Raw genomic sequence first — 17584 nt, 5'->3', positions numbered from 1 at the left:
CACTTTGCAGAGTCATTTTAGATTTGCTTTTGCTCCTCCAGCTACATTGCAGAGATTTACATGTCTCCTGCTCTTCTAATAGGAGTGTCTACAAGACTTTATAGGGAAGTGGTGGAGTCACCGTTCCTGGAAGTCTTTAAAAGACGTTTAGATGTAGAGCTTAGGGATATGGTTTAGTGGGGACTGTTAGTGTTAGGTCAGAGGTTGGGCTCGATGATCTTGAGGTGTCTTCCAACCTAGAAATTCTGTGATTCTGTGATTCTTTCATGCAGTAGAAGTGGATTATTTTTCAGATAGAGAATGGCAGGACAGAGTAATGAAGGAGTTTATTATGTAGAGGGAATTGAACTTGTATCTCAAATACTAGGTGCTACTCTCCTCGTTAGGGAACTGCTGCTCTGGCTTATGCAGAGCTTTGGATGTCTAAGACCTGCCTATGAACGTGCAGTCATGCAGAGCACTTGTGAGCTGATCCAGCTGGATGCCTGTGAGCAAAGTGATCTGCTTACCAGCGCTGGGTGTGACGTGAGGGAGATATACTTGAACTGACTAGGAGTTGTACCAACTGCATAATGGAAATGTTCCGTTCTCATACGCCGCTTTTGGGGGATCGCTTGAAAAATGTCAATGCTCGCTTTACTTCCCGTCTCTGATTCTCCTTGGTTACAGATGCTGCAAACTGGGGGGAAGCCACAAAAGGTCCCCCAAAACCTACTATATACCTACTGCCAACATGGCAGTCTTGTTGTTGGATGTAGTCATTGGAGTTTAAAAAGAAATTACCTTGTTCCTGCTCGCTGGCCTCTGAAATATCAACAGTTTTAATCTATTTATGAACTTCCAAACTAAAGGTGTGACATGCTTTGTCTGCAAAGTGGCAGGAAGCTGGCGCTCTGCCCAACTTTCTCTCCATTCCCAGCTTTTATGTGGTAAAGAGATTTATGGGTTTTTGTGTTGCTGTTATTTTTCCTTTAATTTGTGCTCTTACCTGAAGTGTGACGCTTTGGATTGGAGGGTAGGAGGAGTTAATGAGATGGCTTTGGTATGCCCCACTCTGGTAACCTTCACACCAGCTGTAAATTACCCGTCTGGCCGCAACAATCCTAGCGTGATCGTGTCCCTGCAGCATGGGAGCTGCAGTGCTCAGCCACCCCCCTGTCCCTGTATCCTCTCGCTGACATTGACTGTGACATGAAATTCAGATGTTTCGGATTCTGGGGGTGTTCCTGCCACACCATTGGTTAGTCCCAGTACTGGGATGAGTAGTGGAGGATGAAGGTAGAGCCAAGGTCCTCCTGGTTTGAGCCTGGTGGGAGGATGAGGAAAGGAGGAGAAGAATGGATACAACTAGAAGGACACAACACACTCTTCTACTAATGGGGGTTTTAACAACTGCGTTGGGAAACATATGGGATTTTAACAGCCAGTTCCACTCAACTGTACTGAACTGCCTCCAGTAATCTTTGGCAAACACCTTTAAAGTGACATTTGTAGGATAAATCAATGGCAGATTTTTTTTTTCCTAATCCCACAGTTTTAGAAGATTTCTTATGCCCTTAAATTTGGAAGTTTTGCACTCCCTCCAACAGTTTTTTTTTTTTTTAATATATTTTAAATAATAATGATACTTAGTTTATAACTCTTGCTATAGTAGCTATTGTCAGCCATATAGCTCTCTAGTCTATTTAGAATTTAGTTCTTGATGTGTAGGACAATAATGTTGGAAGACAGGAAATTGTGTTCTTTTAGGGATCTTGTTGATGCAGAAGTTTCTAAAAATATGTTTTTGTTTGTTTTTTTTTTTTTAATTTTTATTATTTTCACTTTAGCTAATGACTGGCCAATGTAAGCCTTGCTTAAATCTTCTCTCATCTCCTTTCACCTCTTATCAGTAGTTTTATTTTCATAGCATAATGCAGAAAGAAGGGCTGTGAAAAGTATGAGGTAATGACCTGGCTGCTCAGGTCTTCTGGACATTGGATGGGTGTTGTCATATAACACTGGCCTGGATAGCATAGTAACACCTAGGGGTGCTACCATCCAATCCAATCCATATTCCAATAAAGACTAACTGAAAAGTTCTACACTGTCAGAGAAGGATTAATTCAATGTGGCTTCAATGAGTACACTCCCTGTTTGCAGAATTAAACTGTGATGTGAAAGAGGGATTATTGTTATTTAATTCTGATGCTCAAATATCTATAAATCCTGCCTTCAAATTATAGAGTACATTTGGGGACTGTTAGCATTAGGTCAGAGGCTGGACTCGATGATCTTGAAGTCTCTTCCAACCTAGAAATTCTGTGATTCTGTGTGTGTGATTTTTACCTGGGAATAATGATCAGAAACGTGAGCTTGATAGAAATCTAAAGAGCACACGTGTTTATATTGCTTGACAGAGACTGGAGATCCTGCAGTTACCCACGTGCAATGTGAAACAGCTTACTGCTGACCTGAATGAGATGTCAGCAGAGCAAGCTTTTATCCATGGTGTCAACAGAAGGGCAGGAGAACTTTGCAAGATCATGTATACCTTGCTTTGTTGCTGGGCAAAGAGTAATGAAATATAACAAGGCCAGGTGATACACATGAAGATCTTAGTTGGAGCCTGGAGAGGCAGCCCTCATTTTGTTTATTTGATACCAAGGCAAATTTGTCTTTGAAATGTGCGCCAGGCATAGTCAGAGAGTGCACGTGCATTCTGGTGGTGGCTTCCTGCAGCATCTGTAACGTGGACAATGTTATTGCAGGTTGCTCTTTTATTCTCAGTGCTAATCAGGTCAGCTCTGTGCAATCCCCAAGAGATACTGTGACTCATGCGTTTGTGTTTTCACTGTAGCTCAATTTAAGATGGGTTGGAGTCTAATTCTTCTAATTGTTAGCCTCTTTGGAGATGTTAAAGCCTGGATGGGATTAGCACCCAGTGCAAGTATCACCGCTGCCTACAGGAACCTTCATACTGACTCCTTGAATGGAAGCTCCTTGAGGTTTTAGTATCTGTCTTCCTGCAGTGCCTTTTTCTTCCTATTTTGGCTGCTTATAATGTTAAGCTGGTAACGCATACACTGAAAACTACCAGGGGACCTCTTGTGAGCCTCATTAAGACAAGACGTAAAACTTCTTTGAGATTAGTTGAAAGTCTGATCAACTGAATTGTAAACATCCCCCACGCCTCCAGAAAACAGCAGGAATTTTTAAGAAATCATTTTGCACTCATTCTTAGGCAATCGGCCTGTTCTTTATTCTTGTTCCCGTCTATCATTTGCTTTTCGTTTAAAGAGCGAACTATTTTACTTTGCCTAAAATTGATAAAAGTGGTTTTAGGTATGGTAAAAGTATAGAATTTTTATGTACAGTAACCAGTAGATGTATGTACAGCAGAGAGAGACTCGGAGGGCAAGAAGTGCAGAAAGTCAGCTCCGTAAGTGAACTTGTTTGTCGGGTTTTGGAGGACAAAGCTGCAACCTGCTCCTTCAGAAAAAGGGTCAAACCTATTTCATTCAAAAGTTCAAACTGAGTCATACTTCTCTACTCATACGCCCGTGGCTTCCCTGCATGCGAAAGGCCTGGGAGGAGGCAAATTTACGTATAGCGTTCTTGGCGCTTCCACAACACGTTATTTCTTCAGGAGCTTTGTGCAAACATTAATTCGTTAGGGTGATTGCTTTGCCAAAGTCACTTGACTCTTTGCTTTCAGTAGTAGATCTGATGCAGTTATTGAATTCAACTGCCAGATTCTCAGATTAAAAAAAACAAACAAATAAACAAAACACAGAATTAACACTCAGTCAACCATCAACCTGTTAGAGGAAAATGGAGATTGGGTAAGATTTATGGGGTCACTAGAACCACTGGAAACGGTGCACAGATACTCTAACAACAAGTGAGAGGAATTAAGAAGAGAGAATGCAAAACAATTTTCTGTTTGCTCTCTGGGATGATGCTAATAACCTCTTTTATTTTTACGAGTCCAGTTTTGTTAGGAATTCTCTTCAAAGGATGCAGCTGGCGACAGCTGTCGTTAGTATGAAGTGTCTATTTTGGTGTGTTTAATGCTGCAGTGTCTTAAGTTAAACACATTACACATTGAATGTGTATATTTTGTAAGCAGGCTGTGAAGAGTAGTTAGCATCTCAACAGAAGGGCTGTTTTTATGTTATGTTATTGTTGTCCTCCTCTCCCATGCTGGACAGAATGTGTTGCACTAGATGTGTCCAACACGAGAGCAAAACCATAGCTTGTGCACAGTAAGCACTCATATGATAAACACAGAGCCAAACACCAGCAGGCAGAGAAAAGGCATAGCTGGGAGAACAAGTGAACCATAAAGCTGATGGGCAGAGATCGCAGTCCGGGAGCAGCCCAGCTGTTACTGCTTTGCTTGGTGTGCCACGATAACCTCGTGGCAGTTGTATCAGCTCTTTCCACCAAGACTGGCATTGTTACTTGTCAAATCACTGCAGGTTTCTGTAAGAGTTTTAAACGTGAGTGCTCATACCCTAAAGGCACACGCTGTGTTCTTTGCACCAACTCCAAAGTCCAGGAAGCAATAGGGGCTCCTTCATGCGTTGGCTGGGCTTACAAATAAGAACAGGCCCCTAGTGCTGGGCTGTGTGGTTGGGCTGATTTGCTGATTAGTGACTTTTTAACAGCCTCGCCAGCGCTCCGGGCTGGGCTCTCCCTCTTCCTGGGGTCGGGAGGAGGAAGGCTCTGATCTCGCAGCAACCCTCAGGAAACGGCTCAGCGAAGGCACGGAGGCCTCCATGAATTTCCATGTTAGAGAAGATGCTGAAATCAATACCTCGGCCCCGATGAATGGAGCTATTCATTGCAGGCAGGGTGTGGGTGGGGAGAGGCTGGGATCTGAAGACCTGCCAGATTTCATGAAGGCCCTGCGCTATTCCTGCAGTGTGTCTGACAGCCCCGAGCAGCCTCTGCTGAGGTAGGGAGGCGCAGGCAGCGCATCCTTCTTTCCTGCCTCGCTCACTCACAGCTACTCTCTCTGTGCCCTCTTTTTAAAAGGATACCTGCTTTGCTTCGTCATCTCATCCTAGCTGACTTTGCCTTCACCACCGACACCCTACCCGACCTTTTAGCCTCTTGTCTCCTTTCCCTCGCCCCCTCACTTGACTTACAAGCCCAGAGCAGCACTCCCACTCACTGAAAGAGCCTTGCTCCTGTTTTCCCCAAACACTGGTCCTTCTCTGATCCATTTGAGCACCGCTTTCTCTCTTGCCTCTCCATTTCTTTCAACAAAGCATATTTACCCTCTGCCCCTTGCCTCACCCTGCCCTCTTGAGACCTCCAATCCATTAATGTCTATCACTTTTTTGTCACTCTCAGCATCTTCTCTCTGCTGTCTGCTCTCTGAAGTGACCTTAGCTATTGCTTCCCTTCCCTTCACTCCTTCCTTGATCTTCAGCTCTTTCTTCACTGACTCCTCAGAAAATCGGCCCCATGAACCCATTCAACCCAGCTTCATGACAATGGCTATCACCATATTGTGCTTGTCACCTTTCCTATTTGTTTTGCTTTGTCCTCTCTGTATGTACCCAAGGAACGCTTTCCTTGAATTGCCCTGTTGCCTATCTCTCCTTCAGATTCTTTTCTGAAATCTTCTTTGTTTGATACAAGAGACACTTAGGATAGAAAATGCACACTATTCTTCCAAATGTTTTTCTATGTTTTATTCTTCCTTGTCATTTGTTATCTGTCAATTATTTTCGAGTGTTTTCTTCGAATTTGAGTAACAGATTCTTGTTGCTGATACAAAAAAAAAAAAAAAAAAAAGTAACGGTGCATGGATGCACCCAGGCAAGACAGCTGAACTCTCTTCAGCTTTTCTTGCTGTCAGACCAGGAGGAAGAAGCTGTATTTCACTCTCCTTCCAGGAAAAGCAGTTTCCCCCATTTGTGGGTTTGTCTGTCAGCCTGACCCTGTACATATGCTGTTGGTGGGGACTACACATTGCCAGTCTTCCTATAAACTCACCCCAAACTGTAATTTCCATAAACACTTTCTGTGCTTTTCATAGTTGTGATCAAAAATCGGTTTAAAAGACTCAATGCACTTCATCTTTTCCACGTTGTCTTAAGAGTAGAAAATCTTCTGCTTAAGTTAGGATGAGTTCAGAGGTATCTCATTTACTTCTACCAGGCACTCACAGTGTCTACATCTTGCTCCCTTGTCTGGGGTTTGTACCAATTCAATTTTATTTACCCTAAAGCAAATGTATGTAGAATTTATATACCTTTTAGTTTTGTTTGGAACCTTGAGTTTTTTTGACTGCTAGTTCCCAAAAGGAGCTGTCATTAAATTTCAACCTGGAGCTAGTTCAGGATTTATTTTTTTTTTTTCCCTTAAAAAAAAAAACAACAAAAACCTGCCCACAAATCTTTACAGCAGAGGGACTGGAACTGCATTCCTCATAGAAAGAGTCTTCCTAGCTGAACAGTTGTTACAGTATTTGGCAGGATCATTTATGTGAGCTGGCAGGAAAAAAATAAATAATATGAAATTAAATGATACTTTTGACACAATCGTGAATTTGAAAATAATTCTTGATTTTGCTACTACTGAGTCTGGAAAAATGAATGGCTAGAAATAATGCTGATTACAAGGACTGGAGAATAAGCTGTAGAGCTCCAGGAGGAAGTCTTGATTAAAGACAGCATTAAGCTCCAAGGAAAATGGAGACTTGGAAAAATCTTTCAAAACTTGTAACTTGAGAATGTTTGCCTTTATGGAAGGGAAGGAAGATGGATGATGCTTGAGCTGTGCCTGAAATTAAAATGCCTTTACCCTTTCCTTCTGACTAAAGCTTTTACAGTTTTCCTGAAATACTGTGATTGTGCTTAAACATATATTTTCTTTTGAACCCTGACTAGTTTCAGGAGAATCCCTGGCTTAATTATGGAAGATTTGTGCTCATTTTCCCCTATCACGCACCTGTATTATAAAAAAATAAAGAAAGAAAACTGCAGCAAATATTGCCAAACTGTCAATCCAGAAAATGAGGAATCTCTCAAACTAGCAAAATCTTTCAAACTAACCAAGTAAAAGTAGTTTCAAAGCAAGGAGGCTTAAATATTTTCCCTTTCATAATCACTCCTAATGAAGATGCTGGTCCAGCTCTTCCCTGTATGAGGCTCTCTTCTCATTGTGGCTCTGGCTGTCACTTTGTTGGACCTGCCCAATTTTTTGATGTGGAATAATTTGAAGTAACTACGAGAGTACAGAACAGCCTGGGAAGATAGAGTCCCTGTACCCACTTGATGTTTTTTATAAAGAAACCTTTCTGAACAACCTGACCTTCTTGCACCTAACTATGTGGTCCAGTTGTTTCTCCAAGTCCTGCTGGGGACTGTAGGCTTGAGCCTCGTGTCTTCTACTTAAACTGCGCCCATCTGTACATTAGTCAGCATCGTTTTGTTCCTGTCTCTGTTCTATACTTTATGTTGTTTCCCTGTGTTCACTTCACTAAACAAAAAGAGCTGCAGCCAGTAAATGTGTGATATCACCTTCCTGGTAGCCCTTGCTCCTTCTTGCTTGAGTAATCAAAAGGTTTGCCCTCCTTCTCCTACTTGTAGACCTCTCTGCTATCACTGCTACCAACCAGAAGGGCAGTCTCCTGTAGGGTATGTCCAGACCCAAAATGTGGTGTTTTTTCTTTGAGTGAGCCAAGACTCCCCACTGCCCTGAAGGCAGAGCACCTCCCACTGCCCCCAGCCTGCCAAACAAGAGCATGGACCTAAGATTGCACAGCAGTGAAGAATAAGCCACTCTGCATTGACTGTTAAATACATGGACTGTAGCTCTCCACTTTCTGAATTAGTATTTTTACAAAAAAATAAACCAAAATCCCCTGCAGCCTGGTACAAGTTCTGCTTTTAGCATATTGTATAAAGCAGACACATTTGGAGAGAGAAACAAAAGGAGGTATATTTAGGTGCCAGTGAGTGGCAGCTTAAATGAAATAATCGTAGTGGTCCAGACAATGACGATATTACTAGCACTTTGATCAGCACCTCTTAATCTCTCCCATGATAAATTAGAAAGATTTATCATCTTCATTTCCAGCTACTGGAGTTGGATCCAGTCTGGTGCCCAGATGACTGCTAAGTCTGGTGTCCTGTCAACTTTAAGGAAGTTTGGCTCCAAGACTACTTTGCTGTAGCAGTCTAGGGTGTAGAAAAACAACACAGACTTTGGATGCATTTCATTTTGATCTCTGGAGATCCAACAGACGAGTCATGACTGCGAATGTGGCCAGTTTGTAGGGAAATTGTCCCACATGCTGATTGTATATCTGATGTCCAAATCTACTCACTGGCATCAAAGGGATATCTGCAAGGAAACAAGAAAGGAAGTAAATCTGAAAACAGCTCTGAAACTTGTACGCAACATCTGAAGGGGTTTGGCCCCCTCATGAACTGCTGACAGTGTTGTCACTGCAGTCTGTGTGAGAGCCATCAGAAAAAGTGGAGGAAAGCAAAAAAACACTAAGACCAAATCAGAAAATGCTTTGCTTAGGTCTAATGAAACGAAAAAAGAAAGATTTCATTTCCACAAGTGCATCTGCACTATGTGCATCGAGCATACCAGAGACTGACCAGAACGGCTCATACTTAAGGAATATACAGAAGCTTAGTGGGCAGATTATCAGCCTTCCCTCATGGTAATTTCAGTGACATTGGTGCATCTACACTTGAGTGACTATTTTTTTTCCCCAAATACTAAAATGACAGTAGTTACACAGGATCTCTTTCATGAGGTGGTTGTAAATACTGAATGGAGAACAGCAAAGTCTTTGCAATCCTGAAAGGCAGGTATTAGCTGGATTGTAGGGTATAAAGGAATTAAGGCCTGGGAAAAATAAATTATTTGTCTGTGGCTGAACTAAAAGAGAAATTGTATTTATTTGGTCATTGCTCAACAAATGATGGGAGAAAGAAGCAACATGAGTATTCTTCAGGAACTTTTTTTTAATTATTATTTCTAGGAGGGGACAGGGGATAGTTACTTGTTAGGCATTGACTTGCATTCATATTATTTTATACTTGCTGTATTACCATTTTCTGGTCCTCACACTCAAAATCATGTCAAATCAATCTGATTTCCTTTTAGGACAGCCTTGTAAGAGGAGCAACAACTTGACTTTAAGTTGACTTTAGCAAGGTGTTCAACATTCTCAGGGGCATAGATTTCATTGCCTCAAGATGACATTGTGAAGGAATAGGGCAAAAGCATTCTCAGAGAATGATGATCACTTCCCTGTCAAATGGAAAAATATGTAAAGCATAGCTGAGATTTGAGATGAGTCTCGTTCTGCTTGATGGTTTTCATTACTAACGGCAGGCAGTTAGGCAATGGAATAGAGCACGATGACAGCAAGGCGGAGAGGGAGAGCAGTACTTCGGGGGTGAGCTTTGGAGTCCAAATGATCTTGACGAAGGTCTGAAGGAAGCAAGATGCTCTTCAGCAGCAGCAAGGAAGAAGAGCAGCACAGCATCAGAAGTAATCAGCTGCAGGAAGGTGAGGTGCAGAACTGGGTAGGGAGCAGTTAGTTTAGGGACCTGAATTTCATGCTCAGCACTGCATCTGGGTGGCTGGGCTCAGAGGGTGCTAGGCCTCCGACCTCGTGGTTGCTTGTGCATGCTGTAGCCGCTTTGCTCTGTGTTCTCAAAACACACAGGAACCCAACTTCAGCTGAAATCGGTGAGAGTTTGACTCCTGAAGGCTTTTTAAGAATCGGAATCCCTGTTCCCCATTCGTAGAATGCAGAAAATAATACTTCCCTCTTTGCAAGTGTGCTGTTAGCATAAATATGTTAGAGATTGTAAAGAATTAAGATGCTCCAGTAACGGGGATCATATAAATGCTTCAGATAAAGCTGTTCCTCTTTCCTTCTTGCATCTCTCTACATTTCAAATTAGACTAAAATTAATCCAATATAGCTTTCTCATCCTTATAGTATTTTTATTAAGGCATTTAAATGCTTTACAGTGCTGTTTTTGGCACTTTTCTCCTTTAGGGCATGGCACGGAGTAGCACTGTCTGAGAAATGTGGATAAAATGCGACAGAAATGCTGAACATGTGGATACCAAGAAGGTTTCCTAGCAACAACAATCATTTGAAAATTCCCAGAACTTTCTCTTCTTACATTCGACAGTCTGCTTTTCTTAGTTCTTAGGACTTGTGGTACATAATCCAAATGTGGGATTCCCCTTTCCCAATTATTTCCAATTAAGTCTTTAATAGCCACCATTTGGGAGTATGTGTATAAGCTTTTAAACAGTGTAGGTTAAATCCTTGCCAGTTGCACGTCTCATCTTGGGCCGCAAGAAATACAGGTGCATTACAGAAATATACAGGTGTAAACTTCTCCTTGCATTATACAGCAAAAGGTTCAAGTAGCTCCACGTGTGGCTCTTCAGGAGAGTTCGAACCATCAGAGGCCGCTCAGTTTTCTGGTGAGGAGATCTACCGAAGAGACAAAATGGATGGAAATACCACAAGCATTTCCAGAACAGGACACTGAATGAAAGAATGTGGGCAAAGAAAAGAGAAAATGGTAGAAGAGAAGCCCAAATGCATCTCTTTATCTTTTGATCTCAGAAATACAGTGAGCTGGATGTGAGCATTTTGAAGTATATTTTGGATAATGGTAAAGTTCAAGTTCTAATCCCATTCTCATTTCCTCAGCTGCTGTGGAGGGATGTAGGATTGTGATAGAGTTTGCTATAGAGCAGTGGGATCAATTTTTGGTAAAGACTGGGGCAGTAATAAGACAAAATGATTTTACTACTTTTGTGTCTTCACAGTGGTTGGAGTCAGAAGTGAGATGACCACTGGTGACTGATGGTAGTACTACTAAAGCCCTGGCCTCAGTGGGCCTTTGGAACTTGCTATCCCCTTCAAGACAAGCAGACCAGTCTGAGCAAGAGAGGAATCTTATGTACAGTTTTTGGCACCAGGAGAGCAAGTGGATGTGCTTGAATTCGAAGCCAGAGGGACCAAGGGGAGAGCAAGAGGGAGGGAGCAAAAAGGAAGTCGTGTCTGTTTGCTGCATGACTGAAGTGGTGTTGCCTGCAATACTCAAGCAGGAAACGAGGTGTGTGTTGGACAGAAAAGTAAATATTTGTGGTGTTTTGGTTTTCAGGAGGGATAAGAATTGAGACTTTATAAATCTGGTGAAAGAACTGGGTTGCTTTGATGTGGAAGTGGTTCTGGTCTGCAGTGGGACTGCCATGTTTTATCGTTTCCAAAATCAACTTTAATAAATACATGTTTTGGGGTGGCCTACGGAGAAAAATATCTTCAAAATTTTAGTATTCAAGTAGAGACATGCCTGTAAGGACTCTTCAAATGGCCTTGAGCTGCTCGGGCAGTGCTGTGCCTGTGACTCACTGTAATACAGCAACAGGCAGAAATCCAAGCAGAACATTTGTGGGCTTTGTCTTGTTGCTCTACCACACTCCCGATCCTGTTCATCTGATATCTCGTTGAGTTTGGTAGTGGCTGATCGAGCCGCAAGTGGGCAAGCAGCAGACTGACAGACAGAAGAAGCTACTCTCAGATACTAGGTCTTGTTCAGGCTGGTGGGATAAATGGGGAGCAAATCTTTGCTTATGCACCTCTTTGAGTTGTTTGTGACCAGATGTGTTCCAGTGCTGTTTGGCTGCACAGGGCAGACCAGGCTGCAGACTTCTGGGAAAGTATTCAAATCTGTTGTTATTGTAAGTCCAAGCCCATTTACTCTGACCCGAGGCTGTATTCTGCTCACTGCCCTGAATATACAAGAAATACAAGCAGCATTTTGCACGAAGCACCTGTATGGCTTTCCCAAGTGAACGTCGGTGTTTTAGCAGAATATGCAAGGGCCATCAGCAGATCAGGCAGGTAGGGGTTGGGATGGATTTTGACTTCTTTGTAACTTTAAATAGGTTTTAAAGCAAAAATATGTTCTTTCAACATGTGGTGCCACTAATCGTTAGAGTCAGGAGTGTTCAGAGTACTGCAGAGCAACGTACTACTTTGCGTTTTCTTTACAAAGTCTGTGCAAGGAACAGAAGATAAGAGAGCTAGAAAGAAATGGAAACATCTCAGGAGCTCGCATATGTTTTCTGAAGGAAGCTGAGGGAACTTCCCTCACAGAAGTTTCCACATAACTCCTCATTTCATAAATGTCTCTTCCTTAAGAGCAATTTTTGTGTCATCTCTGATTTTGAGGTTTGGACACGTCTGATGGCTGTGCCTGGGTGTTTGTGAATGCTCTTTATGCTTTCTTACTATACGATTGTGAAATATCTGAATGTGCTTTGATTTGCATTATTTCTTTTCTGTCTTTCTTCCCATCCCAATTTTCAGCTCCCTTTTGTCCTGAGAAATTAAGTAATTTTCTTTTTTTGGCAGCGGAGCAACTGCCTTGTTGGAGTAAGACGTCTTTTTTCAGCTGTGCCTTCTTGCTGCGTCCCCGAGGCCAGACTCCCTGACAGGTCACCCAGCGATGGCACCGAGGCTGGCTGGGGAGCAGCAGGAGTGCTGTTATTAATTGTAGTGCCAGGGAGGGGATGCCGGGGCCCAGCCGGCCCCCCTCAGTGCCCTCGAGGCGGTCTGGGCCACGCCACACGCAGAGCGCCTGCGTCAGGAGGCACAAGCCAGCCAGCAAAGAGCCCACAAAGCAAAGGAGCAGGCTCCCGCTGCCAAATATCATGTCCTTATGCTCTGCGTGCCTCTTCGCAAGCCCTGCAGCACAGGCTCGGCATTCAGCCTTTTCCTTCAAGGCTGCCACATCAGCAGGAGGTTTTCTGCCAGGAAAGGTGGCTTTCTGCGCCACAGTGGGGTGTGATGCCCAGCCCCAGATGGGGTGAGGGCTTGCTCTGCCCCTCTGTAGTGAGCAGGGAGCTACCTGGCTGTACCACCAGGCTGCGTGCCCCTGTATGTTTTGGGGTGAGGTAGCAGCCTTGGTGGGAGCAGAGCAGCAAGAAGGGGGCCAGGAGGCAGCTCAGCACAGCAAAGCTGGGCCCTGCCTGGGTTACGTGGGTCATCCCCAGTCCAACAGACTCACTGTGGTGTTGGTTGGTTGGTTGTAGCCTTGTGTTAGGCTGTGCGTCTCACAGATGAGTCAGGGCTAGATGTTCTTGTGCCGTCTTGCCCCCCAAAATGGTCTGGTGAGCAGCAACAAAGCTCCTGGAGCGGTCTGAAAAGTGCCCTGCAGGCGTGAAGCACGGATGCAGATCAGGGCACTCCAGCACGAGACTCATTTATTGAGACTGTGCTTGGGGAGAGCCGAATGGACAGTAATAGAGGAAACATGGCTCATATTTTTCATACCGTGTGGGAGCTGGACTGAAACAAAGTGAGTGCAAGGCAGAGGCCAGACCGTGTTCATCCCTGAGTGCTGCCAGACTCCTCAAACCCACTGCGTGCAGCCTGTTAGCTGCCCCGCTGGCTAGCAGTCCTCTACAGGTGAGAATGTCATGGTTTTTGAAGGATGTAGCAGATTTCCACAGTTCTTGTATCGAAACCTAACCGTCACGTTACTTCCCAGTAAGGACTCTCCCACTGCTGAGGCAGTTGCCTGGTTTAAGGATAATGTCTTATTGCCACTGTAAAAGCCACATTCCAGAGCACCTGAATCACTGCACTAATAACACACCTGTCAACGTGACTCACGGCATGTGCTCACCCCTCATTCAAGACAAGCTCTCAGTGGGACAATTGCTGGATCCATCTGTCTTTATGCTTCTAGCACCGTGCCGGAAGAAGCTGCCGCGTTCATGCGCGCCGCGTGCAATCTGTGCTTCACCAGCGACGTCTTTTCAGGGAAAGGGCATGACTCATGGGATGCCATTTGTCAGATCAGGCATTAGGTAGTGCCTTATTGATCGTTCAGCCCGCAGGGCACAAAGCAGAGGGTGAATCAGTAGTCCCGGGAGCAGCAGGTATTTGTAAAGCTCCGTGAAACATTCACATGAACTGTCGACTGATAGCCCAAGCTGGGAGGGCAGATTCTGAGCTCATTCAAAATGATTCAGTGGAATTACATCAGAGTGTCAGCGGGGCAGAGCTGGGCCCTAGCTGTTGTTTTGAGACAAGAGGAGCCTGCAAAGGGTAAATGTATAGAAAATATTAATCTATATCACTTTTCTATGTAAGCAGCTCTGCTGTGCTCCTGTATCAAAGGTGCATGGAAGCATGCAACAAATGTTTATCTGGATGAGGCTGAGGACCTATCCCATCGGCTATAGGAGGCTGGGACAGTGCAATCCCATGGTGAACAGGTAGGACAGAAACTCACAAACATCTTGCTTTTAAAATGAGTCCCAGCGCACAGACGGCAGGAGAAGATGTCACATGCAGTGCAGTTTCCCTCTGTTAGTTATCCCAAGGCTACTGCTGCTTGATTCTTCCAGTCCCTGCCAGTCCATGTGCAGAACAACCACGGTGTGGGGATGGGATGCCACTGCTGAGGTTGGATTGCTGTCACCATATAGTCAGGCTGCATCTGCGAAAAGGGAGCCCTGCCTGCTCCTTACACTGTAAGCCCAAGGAATATATTTCTCCGTTGATACAAATCCTGCCTCTGACAAGCTGGGTGGTCTGAGTGGAGACTTTTAACCTCTCTGCACTTCTGCTTCCCCCGTGTATGAAATGGGGATAGTAATAATTAACTGTTTCACAGAGGTACCACGTTTTCATGTCCATGGAGTGCTTTGAAGGGGTAATGTAGTTAGTGCTATTGAAGCTCTTCAAATGCAGCTGTATTTCATTGCGTACATAACAGAGTGATATATTAGCTTAAAAAACATATTTGAAACTCTTGATAATTAGGAAGTCGGGCAATGGCAATTAATGCTTTCAGACATGGTGTTACTGCTCTTCTCCAAACTATAGCTCATTTAAAATGCTAGCCCTATAATTTATTAGCAATATTTAATACCTCAGTGACCATAAAACTTAGTGTTTTATTACCACTGATTAACATACGTTTGATGTGCTGCCCAGTGTTACACAATCCAAAACAAATTACTTTCAGGAAGCTGGATATTATATAAATACAGAAAAGCAATAAATAATGCATTGGAGAAACATTTTTCTGTGGGTTCTAACATGTCACAATCCCTTCAAATGACTTAGACTTCTTAGGCAATTTCTCAGGGTGTTTGCACCGAATAACACACTTCGCACCACGCCGGCTACCCCTGTTGCTGCCAGTTTGCTGGTGATCCCTGGCATCCTGTCAGCCTCAGATACCATGGGCTACTTATGCTGTACCGGAGGAAACCTGAAGTTGTTTGGTCAGAGTGTCTTCAGTTATGACAGTCTCCTTAATAAGCTACAGATGTGTAAGAAACAGAAAGGCTCTTTCATTTTTCAGGATGCTTTTTTTCCCCTCCTCTTAATCTGGCATGAAGAAAAAGAGAAAAAACTTTACAAATGCATTTATTATTGGTTCTCTTGAGCGCAGCTTTAAGGCACAGCTGGTACAAGATTCAGGGCTTGAGGAGGCAGAGGGAAAGCTCATTATTTGTTGGAATTACCAACTGTTCAGAATGGGATTTTTCTGTTAGATTTGATGGTGCAGCTGTGCTAGGTACCTTTTGAAAATTGCAGCTTCTCTGGGTAGATTTTCATTGACCATGTCCAAGATGTTTCTGCAAAAATTAATTGTTTCAGAGAGTTCAGCTAAGACTAAGAAATCTGAATGAGATGAAGGATGATGTGGATTCTGGTCTTAGAATCCACATCAAAACCCAGAAGGTGCGTCCAGCACAGGCCCAGGCTCTCGTTAACAGCATCTGTCTTTAGACGTACAGGCTGGGGCTTCCTCTCCAGTTTTAGAGGGCTAAAATCTCCAACTGGTAGAAAATGAGGATTTTGTTTCTGTTTAAAGTTGTCCTTCCACTGGGGGCAGGGCGATAAAATTGTTTCGACCAGCTTTATTATCAAAGAGAAGGAGGTGAGCGTTTTGGGAAAACAAGAGAACAAGCCTTGCGTTTGAGAAGAGTTAAAACGATCGTTGCTCCTGTGGTGGTACTGATAAGTGCCAACGAGCCTTTGCTATGCACCGGGGAGATACTGCCCATACAGAAAATAAAATCTTGTTTGCCATCCTGGGGAATTTACTGTTTGACTCTGTGATGTAGAGGTGGGAAAGAGGGAAAAAGAAACAGTGAGATGATGAGCCGAGTTTCTAGCTACCATAATCCAGCCCTGGCTCAAGCCAGGTGAACTGCTTAATGGCTCCTTTCACACTTCTGCTCAAGCTATACAGTATTTGGAAAACGCATTGACCTCAAAAATGTACTAACTGAACACCATCTTTTTTTTTTTTTCACTTGTGCCCAACATATTCTAGCAACAGGAGGTTTAGTCATTAGCAGAGTTGGGTCAATAATGGATGCTTTGTTTCAGTGGCTGACTTAAAATTGGATTTAGTCAATCAAAACCATATATTTTCTTTCTATTGGTTAAACTGCAAAATGAGAAAATTCCTGTCGAGTCAACCTGGACAATTTCATTCAGCTGCAAACAAAAGGTTTTATTTCAATTTTGCCCCATTTGGCTTTCTTTCCTAGGCTTTCACAGATCCACTGCTAAATGAAAATGGCATTGCGCAGTGACAGTGGAAAATGTAGTTTTAAAAATGTTGGAAAAAAACACTTTTAGCATTTCTGCCATGAAAGTACACAACCTGTTCCTTGGCTTTTGAACATAACCCATCTTTTGAAGGATTTACTAACAGAAGTGTTGCCTATCTATTCATAAGCCATCTGATAAACCATTTCCAAGAGCAGACCTAACTACCTCCCCCCTTCAAGGAGCTTTCTGACGGATCAGTAGGCTAGATCAGAAAATGTAGTTTTTGGAACCACGTTATGGACTATTTACTACACATCTTAAAGTTTTCACTTCTTCCTTCATACTGTAGCAATATAAAACAGAGTTTTGTGTTGGCACCAGGGAAAAGGGTTGAACTTCTGTCTTGCTGTGACCTTGTTGTATGCTAACTGGAGACCAGATGCTGCTAACCCAGTCTTGCAGGCTCGATACGTAAAATCTAATGCTCACACAAATGTAGGCAATTGCAGCCTACATTTTCCAGTCATGGAGACTATATTCTGAAGCTGATGAAAGCTAGGAGGTTTTGTAGCAGCCAGGGCTAGTGTAGTGGACGTTCAGCTCTTTTTCAGACTCATTCCCAGCCTATCTGAGCCGTTTCTCTCCGTAAAACTCTTCTTGTGAACATCTGGTAATGCCTCTTAATAATAAGAATAAGGTTGTGAAAACACCAATTAAAAATTCACAAAGAGTTGCTAGTGACTTGTTTAGCATTCACCAAGGCAGATGAGAGATTTGGGCGCCAAAAGATAAAAGGATTTTGACACTGTGATTTATATGTTAAGAAGCCTCCCCCCCTCCCCCATTCTCTTTTTATTTTTTAAACTCCCCTTAGTCCTACTGCCCTGCAGCAGTGCTTTTTGAGAGAGGCTAAAGCAACTTTGTGTTTTCTCATGAGTGCATGTCAGTGCCTGTTCCTTAATTCTACATCTGGCTTAAGTGAATTCAGGTGACTCA

This window comes from Anas platyrhynchos, chromosome 4, assembly GCF_047663525.1.
Source record: "Anas platyrhynchos isolate ZD024472 breed Pekin duck chromosome 4, IASCAAS_PekinDuck_T2T, whole genome shotgun sequence".
NCBI lineage: Eukaryota > Metazoa > Chordata > Aves > Anseriformes > Anatidae > Anas > Anas platyrhynchos.
The sequence above is the reverse complement of the archived record's forward strand: the minus strand, read 5'-3'. Positions refer to the sequence as shown.